Raw genomic sequence first — 11208 nt, 5'->3', positions numbered from 1 at the left:
AAGCAGGGAGAGGCCCGGTTACTGAAAAAAAAAAAAAAAAAAAAAAAAAGAGATGAATAACACACCATCCTGACTCTTCATAAATTCATAGTATAGTGGGTGGTCTATGTGCAAAATAATTACTGTTCACTGTCATAAGAGCTGTGATAAAAGTTCGTTAAAGATGTTGATGAAACGAGAGAAGGGTGATATACGTAAGATAAAGTTAAAAAATGTAAATTCTATATATGATCATGGCTATTAAAATTCTCTTGGTTGCTGGAAATAGAAACCTTAAGCCAAAGGGTGCTTACTAAGCATAAAAAAAAAAAAAAAAAAAAAGAGAGATGAATAACACACCATCCTGACTCTTCATAAATTCATAGTATAGTGGGTGGTCTATGTGCAAAATAATTACTGTTCACTGTCATAAGAGCTGTGATAAAAGTTCGTTAAAGATGTTGATGAAACGAGAGAAGGGTGATATACGTAAGGTAAAGTTAAAAAATGTAAATTCTATATATGATCATGGCTATTAAAATTCTCTTGGTTGCTGGAAATAGAAACCTTAAGCCAAAGGGTGCTTACTAAGCATGTTATATGAAGAATTTAGAGGAATCATGCAAATCAAGGAAACACTAAATCCCAGTCAAGGATGCAGTCAGCTTTCGCAGACAGACTGGAGCAGCGTTAAAGATTCAGGCAGATCTTTCCTATGTGTTCTGCTCAGCATGCATTTTTGATACTTCGCTTGCCCTGCAGTCCAGCTTTCTTTCTCTAGATCACATGAAGGAATTCAGTCACTGGTAATGGCTCCAGAATGTGTCATCCAGACACAGAGAGCAGACAGGCTGATATTTCAATATCTTAATTCGAATTTGAAATTTGTGAGAAAGGACTTTGATTCAGCTTGAATCCAATAGAGCTTGAGTTAGGTAGCCAGGAGACAGGGCAATATTGTGTAAACACGGCTTCCTCTTCTCCATGTAGATGGAGGAGAACAAAGTCCTTTTCCAGAAAAATAAGAGAAGGTGAGCGAATCAAGCAATAGATGTTCACTACATTCTTCCCCTTGACTTCCCAGCGTACAGGCTTACACGCATGTGCAAACGTACATGCACACATCCTTTTCCCTCATACATGCAAATAGGGCCCTACCTCGTGTGATTCACCAAATTCCTTTTCCCCTATGGGAGGTGAGCTGAAGTCCCATCTGGCAAGGAAATCTAACACGATGTTGACCCTCTCTTTTCCAGGCTCACAGTCTTTGGGGATTATCCCTTCTTCGACTCATTTTCTTTCTTTTTTTTTTTTTAAGATTTTTTTGATGTGGACCATTTTTAAAGTCTTTATTGAGTTTGTTATACTACTGCTTCTGTTTTATGTTTTGGGTTTTTTTGGCCGTGAGGCATGTGGGATCTTAGCTCCCTGACCAGGGATCGAACCCACACCCCCTGCATTGGAAGGAGAAGTCTTAACCACTGGACCACCAGGGAAGTCCCCTTCCACTCATTTTCTTTTGAAGGTGATTTGGAGGAACAAACGGGGCAACAGGAAATCCCAGGATGCCCTGACTCCTCTGGCCTCTTCCAGACGTGACATCTCCGAAGTGCCGTAACTCTACCATTTTCTGATCAGGACACTAACTTTAGCTTTAAAAAGAAGATGAACCGGCCAAGTTGACTGCTGCAGTTTGGCAAGGTATATGATTATTTGATCCTCAGCTGCCTCAGATTTCTGGTGCTGTCCGTAAAAGGCCTTGTTTCACAGAGTCACATACTTTAGGCTATTCTCTATCAATTTTTAGAATGGCTATCTTGGACTGGAGTTTGTATCTCTCGTCTTGTACCATAAAGTCTAAAGAAGTAACTGAAACATGCTAAAATCCTATGAAATTACTCTTGAATCAAGTCCCAAGAGCAAATAGGCAACAGTTTCACTAATTATGTCACTATTTCATGGAAAAGATTGCCACCTTCCCAGACAAGGATAGGAAGGTGAGCGTGTTACCGACCAGAGTTCTTGACCTCCTCAATTAATAGAAATTGATCAGAGGCCAGAAAAGAAATTCAGGCAAGGCTTTATTGGGACCCCTGCTGCAGCAGAGGGGAGCGAGAACAAACACCAGGTTCCCTTGCTCACTAGCTGGGGCGGGGGGGCGAGCTTGCTCCTTATATGGGGTGAGGGTAGGGGTGTGTCCAGGGGTCGGGCTGGAGGGGTGGCTTAGGTGTTTTGCCCACCCCTTAGGTGGTGTCGCGTGCAGGGCGCATGTGCCGTACCCTGCTTTTGTTCCCGCTCTTCAGAAATGGAACTTGGGTTTTTGATCTTTTTGTATCTTGTTGTCCATAATTTGCCCCAACTGTGCATGCATGCAGTTATTTTAAGTCCCTTATAGTTTCTTTGTATTTTGTTTCTCAAGGAGATGTTCGTCCAGGTGCAAGCACTGCAGCAAAGGGTCCCAGGTCCCAGGTCCCAGCCTGTCTCAAGCACATCCTCACTTCTCTCCTCACCACGCTTCTTTTAAAATCCTGATAATTGAAAATCTCCACTGCTCGCAGCAACTTCTGCATTAGTTAAGCTTCGTTTGGTCAACAATAGCAGAGATGGACCATGGCTAGCTTAACTTAAAGAGGACATTTGTTGATGTGGCCATGCCTTGAGATGGACAGGGACCAGGGCAGATTCAGTGGTCCTAGGTGGAGGGATTCACGAGCCTTCACTCTGGAGGACTCTGACATAGCTCAGTTTAAAGGTGCTCAGGTGCTGCGTCCCTCAGTACAAGATTCAGACTCTGGGTAGGGATGATTAAGGGCTTAGCTTGAGTCAGATGCCTGCCTGTGGCCAGTGAAGCAGAATGACCTAGTACAGACACAGCTGAGGGGTCTGTTCGTGTCTATCGGGGCCCGCTCCTGGGGAGTGGGCAGCTGTGGTGAGGTCTACATAGACTTAAGAGTCAGATGAGCATCACATGGTGGTTGTTATTTCTCTTCTAAATCTTTACAAGAAACTTCTTGGCTTTTTCCTTCAATTTTCTAACTATAATGTATTTGCGAACACTATAGATACGGTCCACTCTAGCATTAAATGGAATTCCAAGCTTTCTTCCACTTTCTTTTTTTCTTTTTTTTTTTTTTGCGGCACGCGGACCTCTCACTGCTGTGGCCTCTCCCGTTGCGGAGCACAGGCTCCGGACGCGCGGGCCCAGCAGCCATGGCTGACGAGCCCAGCCGCTCCGCGGCACGTGGGATCTTCCCAGACCGGGGCACGAACCCGTGTCCCCTGCATCGGCAGGCGGACTCTCAACCACTGTGCCACCAGGGAAGCACCCCCCCCACTTTCTTTTAAGCTTCAACTTCTCCACTCATGTATTTAATTTATCTGTCTGTCCACAGGAAAATTTTGAGTAGTTTTTGCAAGAAAGGTATCTGAGTGATGGGATGTATGGTCATGTGTTTATCTTTGATGTCATTCTTTGCCTTCTCTTATTAAAAAATTATTGTATTTAGATTTCTTTTCCCCAAAAACGTTCTGCAAAAAACTCTCATTATCTTCTGGAATTTAATATTGTGAAGGAAAAGTCTGAGCCAGCTGATTTTCCTTCTAGGAAACTAATTTCTCTGCCTGTGTACTACTTTGACTTTTTCCATTACCTTTGAAGGTGTTTTTGTTGTTGTGGTGGTGGAGGGGACGGATTGGGTTTTTTGTTTGTTTGTTTGTTTGTTTTTTGCAGTACGCAGGCCTCTCACTGTTGTGGCCTCTCTCGTTGCAGAGCACAGGCTCCGGACGCGCAGGCTCAGCGGCCATGGCTCACGGGCCCAGCCGCTCCGCGGCATGTGGGATCTTCCCGGACCGGGGCACGAACCCGTGTCCCCTGCATCGGCAGGCGGACTCTCAACCACTGCGCCACCAGGGAAGCCCTGTTTTTGTTTTTTCATTAAAGGAAAACTAGGGAAGTTGGAACAGGTACATTAAGTCCCCCACATACGAACGAGTTGCATTCCCAGAGCACATTCGTAAGTCCAATGTATTTTTAAGTCCAACAAAGTTAGCTTAGGTACCCAGTTAACACAACTGGCTATATAGTACTGTACTGTAATTGGTTTATAATACTTTTCACACAAATAATACATTAAAAAACAAACAAAAAGTAAAGAAAACATTGACTCTTTCAGTACAGTACCTTGAAAAGTGCAGCAGTAAAGTACAACAGCTGGCATGCAGGGGCTGGCATCGAGTGAACAGGCAAGAAGAGTTACTGACTGGAGGAGGGAGAGGAGGTGGGAGATGGTAGAGCTGAAGGATCGTCAGCAACAGGAGACAGAGGGCGAGCTGTGATGTCACTCACGCCTGACGTGGATGGCACAGGTTCTGGTTCCTTGCTGGAACTAGATGCACGTTTGCATCTTTGAAAGTTTGCAACTTGAAGGTTCATATGTAGAGAACTTACTGTATTAGGTTTCCCTTCCAGAAACCTACAGTAAGAATTTATATGAGTACTAAAAAGACACCATCAAAACTAAAACCCCAGACAATAAAACAGTTTTCCAAAATACTGAGCTCCAAGAAGTCTAGTCTGACAACTTCTACTTTCCCGATGGGCAGTGTGTACATGTGTGCATGAATATCAGGGGAAGAGAAGGTGGGTGGAAGATGAGTGGTGGGGTGGCTAGGAGGTATCAGGAGAGTTTACTGAGAAAAAATGTAAATGAAAGCTGACTTGAGAAATAAGAAAGTATTTCCAAGCAATGTGGAAGGCCTTGTTGAGCTCGGAGGTCACACATCTGTAATGACCCTAATCTGCATGGTTATTTAATTTTCTCCAACAGCACTCAGAAGCCAAGGTATCGGACTGGAAGAAGCAGGCAGTTGTGTGGATACAGGCTAGTATTTTTCTCAGTAGGTATGAGAAAAGGGCAAGAAATAAGTGCATCATCAGGGAAGCAGGTCCTGTGGGTTTAGACATCAGGGGTGGGAAATGAGGGCAAGAGGAGGCTGAAGGTTGAGGAGACAGTCGAGGATCAAGGTACCAGAGGTCCTCATTAGACTAAAGATGAGGTTTAAAGGGAGGTTTAAGAGAATTTTACATGAGAGGTAAAATATTTCAGCAGACCTAGACTTGGATACGAATACGTAGTCTTTCATTTATTTCTAAAACTGCCCTTAATTTCTGTCTCTGATATTCCAGCCCACCCTCCGGCAGATGTCTTAATCCAGATGCTTTCAGAATATTCAGCCCACTCCTGTGACTGAGCGGTCAGCTCAGGATGATGAACTCAGAGCAGTCCAGAATTCCATCACAGGCTCTCCTCTCTCTTTCTTCCTCGGGGTAGATCCCATAGCCCTAGAAGGCTTATTTGGTCACTGTTGGTCACCAGGGGTGGAAACAGGAGCTGTGGTGCCTGCCTTCTTCTTCTTCTTTTTTTTTGGTGCCCACCTTCTTGATCAGGTTGGGTTGATATCCATGACTTGAGATGCTGTGGTGAGCTTGGAGTTTGTGGCTTTCAGCTCCAGCCCAGCACCTGGTCAGAGGAGACCTGGAAAAAGCAGAGCATCTTCCCTTGGCCCTGCCCAGCTGCATGCGTCTGCTGCAAAACCTCAAAATCAAAGGACACATTCCCCTTTCAGTGAGACTTTATCATGATTCTTTTACTCAAAAGGTAGGAAATTTTTAGGACACCAAAGACAGGGAGTTTTCAAATGCTTTTTCTATCTGTTAATGTCCCACTCAAGACAATAGCAAAGCTCATCCAGTGGTCCTTTGTCCCATTTTCAGCTGGATATATGTCTATGTATAACTGATTCACTTTGCTATAAGCCTGAAACTAACACAACATTGTAAATCAACTCTACTCCAGTAAAAATTTTAAAAAGAAAAAAAGCACATGGAATTCTAAAGGACACAAGAAAGCACTGGGAAACTGAGTCAGGGAGAAGTAGCCCAGAGCAGCCTGAGGATGAGATCACAGGAGGGGACAGAGTGAGGACAATGACATTAAGAGAGTGATTAAGAATATGAGGGATGGGCTTCCCTGGTGGTCCGGGAAGATCCCACATGCCGCGGAGAGGCTGGGCCCGTGAGCCATGGCCGCTGAGCCTGCGCGTCCGGAGCCTGTGCTCCGCAACGGGAGAAGCTACAACAGTGAGAGGCCCGAGTACCGCAAAAAAAAAAAAAGAAAAGAGTAAACGAGGTTATTAAGAATATTATTGGGACAAGTAAATAATTGGAATATGAAGGGTTAGACTAGGTAAAATTATAGCCTCAATGTAAAATTCCTTGAATTTAATATCGGGACTGTGGTTACATAAAAGAATATCGTTATTCTTAGGAAACACACACAAATATCTTAAGGGGGGAAGGGGCATGGTGTCTGCAACTTGGGAGAATACATCTGTAACAAATATTGGAAAAAATCAGTATTCCTAAAAATCGATGCAAATAACCCAATAGAAAAGTGATCATATAATATATACAGTACATAACAGAAAATATACAATGAAAAGATACTCAACTCTCTCATAAATAAATAAATAAATACAAGTTAAAACAATAAGATACCATTTTTCACCCATAGAGTGGCAAAATCAAGCGAGTTTGGAAATAATATGAAGTGTTGACACTTAAACAGGAAACGGTAGAACTATAAAATGATACAGCTTCTTCTGAAGAACAATTCACCCACGACCCATATGTACCCAAAGGGGCAGGTACAGAAATGCTCACTGCAGTCATGTTTAAAGTGAAAAACTGAAACAACATAAATGTATATAGGAATATGGGTGGAAACTCAAGTCATTTCATTGAGTGACAAGTTGTAGAATAAAATTATATGTGCTATTAAAATCAATAACAATTAATGTACTACGAAATGATATAATTTTATGGATCTATCAATATATATCAAAATTATGTAAAATCAAAGAAAATGTTCTTACAGGATATGCATCAAACAGGAACTCAGGATGGAGAGGGTGAGGTCTGATCAGTGAGGACATCAGCTTATCTGCAGTGTTTTTATTTATTTACTTATTTATTTATTTTTGGCTGCATTGGGTGTTCGTTGCTGCGCATGGGCTTTCTCTAGTCGTGGCGAGCAGGGGGTCTACTCTTTGTTGGGGTGCCGGCTTCTCATTGCGGTGGCTTCTCTTGTTGCGGAGCACGGGCTCTAGGTGCGCAGGCTTCAGTAGTTGTGGCACGCAGCCTCGGTAGTTGTGGTGCACGGGCTTAGTTGTTCCGTGGCATGTGGGATCTTCCTAGACCAGGGCTCGAACCCGTGTCCCCTGCATTGGCAGGCGGATTCTTAACCACTGCACCACCAGGGAAGCCCTATCTGCAGTGTTTTAATTTTTGAAAAGGGAAATGTATTCCTATACTGCTTGCGTAATTAAGGATTACGAGTGTAATTAAGAATTTCATATATAATTACACATTAACTTTAAAATGTAGGCAGCAGCCTTTACCTCCCCAAGATCATTTATAAATCAATTTTCGTTTCTGTCTGTTAATAAGTCAGATACCACTTACTGGAGGATGGTCCCCTCTGTCATTCTAGCTTCTATTTTTACTGTTCCCTGGCACCTCTGGACTTTCTATTTAAATCTGTAATATTGTGATTTGGAAATTAAATTCAAGTGAGGTGCTTCTGAATTCAAGTAGCTTGGATGTTTACCTTTCCCCTGTTCAATTGTGTGCACAAGAACCTCCTCTGTCTTAACCCTGTGAGGAAACCGGCGAGAAACCACATGAGGGTATCACTACGGGGAGTCCACACAATGACACATTTTGGCAGCTCTGTTCTTTGGGGGACATTGTGAAATAATGATATTTCTCTTCCCAAGCCTGATGACTAGAAAATGTGAGTTTCACGTGGGACCTGCATTTCCCGAGGAATGGATGTGATGCCCTGTATAATTCTTTTTTTTTAAACGTCTTTATTGGAGTATAATTGCTTTACAATGTTGTGTTAGTTTCTGCTGTATAACAAGGTGAATCAGCTATATGTATACATGTATCCCCATATCCCCTCCCTCTTGTGTCTGCCTCCCATCATCCCTATCCCACCCCTCTAGGTGGTCGCAAAGCACTGAGCTGATCTCCTTGTGCTAAGAGGCTGCTTCCCACTAGCCATCCATTTTACATTTGGTAGTATATATGTCAATGTTACTCTCTCACTTCGTCCCAGCTTACACTTCCCCCTCCCCGTGTCCTCAAGTCCATTCTCTATGTCTGTGTCTTTATTCCTGTCCTGCCCCTAGCTTCATCAGAACCATTTTTTTTTTAGATTCCATATGTGTATACCCTGAGAAAACCATAATTCAGAAAGAGTCATGTACCACAATGTTCACTGCAGCTCTATTTACAATAGCCAGGACATGGAAGCAACCTAAGTGTCCATCGACACATGAATGGATAAGGGAGATGTGGCACATATATACAATGGAATATTACTCAGCCATAAAAAGAAACGAAATTGAGTTATTTGTAGTGAGGTGGATGGACCTAGAGTCTTAACTTCACTTCATACAAAGCGAAGTAAGTCAGAAGGAGAAAAACAAATACCATATACTAACACATATGTATGGAACCTGTATAACTCTTGATGGACTTAAGATATCCCTGAAAATTCTAAAACAGCATCATGGACTATGAGAAGTCAGAGAGAACTTGCTGATTCTCAAGTTAAATCATCTTGAGGGTCTTACTGTTGTTGCTTGTTCGTATGTTTGTTTTTAATGGAGAAACCAAGGTCCAGAAGAAGGAGGTGATGTCTCAAAGTCACAGAATATTTGGGCACAGTTGAGGGCAGATCCCAGCCCTAATCATCTCCTACAACATGACCATGGCATTTGTGTGGCATGACGTATGTGCACCCATTTTGTAAATTAGACGATGGAGTAAATGGAGGAAAGGAAGTTTCCTGTTTTCTGTTATTATATCTGCCCCACAGGCCGTAACAGTATGACATAGTCTAGTTACAGCAGGCCTTTCTCCCGTGGACATTGCCCGCTTAGGAGAGTGGGGCCGGCAGAGGGTCTAGATTGCCAATATTGGTGACCTGTATCAGGAGGGGCGGATGGCAGGAGACCCTAATGAAAACTGCCAAGATAAGGCATTATCTTCACTGTCAAGCATAGAATTACAAGTAGTGTTTTTCTGGTCATCATTACTTATACAGTTTTCCCCAGTCATTCAGAAACTTGGTCCTCTACCTCACCGAGGGACAGGGGAGACTCAGAGCGAGGAACGAATGCTTTTCTGTTCTCACGTGCTTGAGTTTTGCTGCTGTACTCCTCATTCTGAAGGACAAAGTGTGCTAATGACCAAACTTTAAGAGCTGATTCAAGTCTGACGTGTTCCATCTCACCACTAAAAAAAAAAAAAGTGAAGCCCTACAGCCAGGTCCAAAAAGGGAACTGTACACTACCATATGATCCTGCAATCCCACTCCTGGGCATATACCTGGAGAAAAGCATGGTCCGAAAGGATACATGCACCCCAGTGTTCATAGCAGCACTGTTTACAATAGCCAAGACATAGAAACAACCTAAATGTCCATCAGCAGAAGAATAGATGTGGTATATATATATATATATATATATATATACACACAATGGAATATTACTCCACCATTAAAAAAGAATGAAATAACGCCATCTTCAACAACATGGGATGGACCTAGAGATTGTCATACTGAGTGAAGTAAGTCAGACAGAGAAAGAGAAATATCATATGATGTCACTTATATGCAGAAGCTAAAAAGAAATGATACAAATGAATTTATTTACAAAACAGAAACAGACTCACAGAGAACAAACTTATGGTTACCAGCGGGGAAGTGGGGGAGGAGGGATAGTTAGGGAGTTTGGGACTGACATATACACACTGTTATGTTTAAAATGGATAACCAACAAGGACCTACTGCATAGCACAGGGAACTCTGCTCAATATTCTGTAACAACCTAATTGGGAAAAGAATTTGAAAAAGAATAGATACATGTGTATGTATAATTGAATCACTTTGTTGTACATCTGAAACTAACACAACATTGTTAATCAACTCTAATACAAAATAAAAAGTTAAAAAATTAAAAGAATTTGAAAAAGAATAGATACATGTGTATGTATAATTGAATCACTTTGTTGTACATCTGAAACTAACACAACATTGTTAATCAACTCTACTCTAATACAAAATAAAAAGTTAAAAAATAAAACAGTGTGTCAGAAGTTAAGATTAAAACAAAACAAAACAAAAAGCTAACCGTACAGGTATAGGTGTGGGGCAATGCAACTGAAAGTTAGCCACTGTCTAGCTGTCAGTACATTTAACAAGTAAACATGTGATTGGATTCTGAAGACACCCACATGGTGTGAAAGTGCTGTGGAGTGTGTGTGGTCTGGAAACAGAAAGACCAATGTTCTGACATTTACTGACATATCTGACATTTACTCACTGCTCACCTTTGGTTTTCTAATCTATGGAAGGGCAATAACACAAGGTCACTGCCAATCCTTGGTGGGCTGAAGAAAAGTGATTAGGATGGGAAGAGGACCAAAACCCACCTTGCAGGTTCCTTTAGGAATCAGGTAGGGTGACTTATTTAAAGGACCTAGTTTTTTTTTAAGGTTTTCATTACGTGGTTAGGACAAGTTATGGTGAAGAGTCCAGTAGAAGCACACAGGCTTGAAATCAAGTTTCACTTAGGTATGTATCAGATATTTAGATTTTCATTTAGGTCATTTTCTTAGTTGTATGACCTTCAGCAAATTCCTGCCCCTCTTTGAGTCTCCTCATGGGAAAATGGGGATTAAAGACCAATCTTATGGTACTGTTTAAGGTTCTACTGCGGCTGCATTGAAAGAGACAGAGTTCACTAAGTCTGTGAGTCTGTTTCTGTTTTGTAAATAAGTTCATTTGTATCATTTCTTTTTAGATTCTGCATGTAAGCGATATCATATGATATTTCTCTTTCTCTGACACTTCATTCAGCATGACAATCTCTAGATCCATCCATGTTGCTGCAAATGGCATTATTTCATTCTTTTTAATGGGTGAGTAATATTCCATTGTATATATGAACTGTGGGGGAGGGGTGGGGGGAAGGGATAGTCAGGGAATATGGGATTGACATGTACACACTGCTGTATTTAACAGGGATAACCAACAAGGACCTACTGTATAGCACAGTGAACTCTGCTCAGTGTTATGTGGCAGCCTGGATGGGAGGGGA

General features: G+C 42.1%; 1 protein-coding gene and 1 pseudogene across 2 annotated transcripts in view; both read left to right on the top strand.

The window, feature by feature from the left end:
* The window catches only part of MTHFS (methenyltetrahydrofolate synthetase), a 269324-nt gene extending 267228 nt beyond the window's left edge, over positions 1-2096 (top strand). Inside the window, exon 9 of one of the 2 annotated variants that reach the window (XR_003002979.1) lies at positions 1505-2096. The gene's annotated coding sequence lies outside the window, so the exon portion shown is untranslated. Of the gene's footprint in view, positions 1-1235; positions 1391-1504 lie in introns of those variants that run through there. The other variant, XR_003002981.1, reaches the window with a different exon arrangement.
* Positions 1-11208, top strand: part of LOC112398280 (frizzled-3-like) — a 52847-nt pseudogene that overhangs the window by 25285 nt on the left and 16354 nt on the right.

This window comes from Neophocaena asiaeorientalis, unplaced genomic scaffold (assembly GCF_003031525.2).
Source record: "Neophocaena asiaeorientalis asiaeorientalis breed wild unplaced genomic scaffold, Neophocaena_asiaeorientalis_V1.1 scaffold155, whole genome shotgun sequence".
In the NCBI taxonomy this organism is placed as follows: domain Eukaryota; kingdom Metazoa; phylum Chordata; class Mammalia; order Artiodactyla; family Phocoenidae; genus Neophocaena; species Neophocaena asiaeorientalis.
The sequence above is the reverse complement of the archived record's forward strand: the minus strand, read 5'-3'. Positions and strand labels throughout refer to the sequence as shown.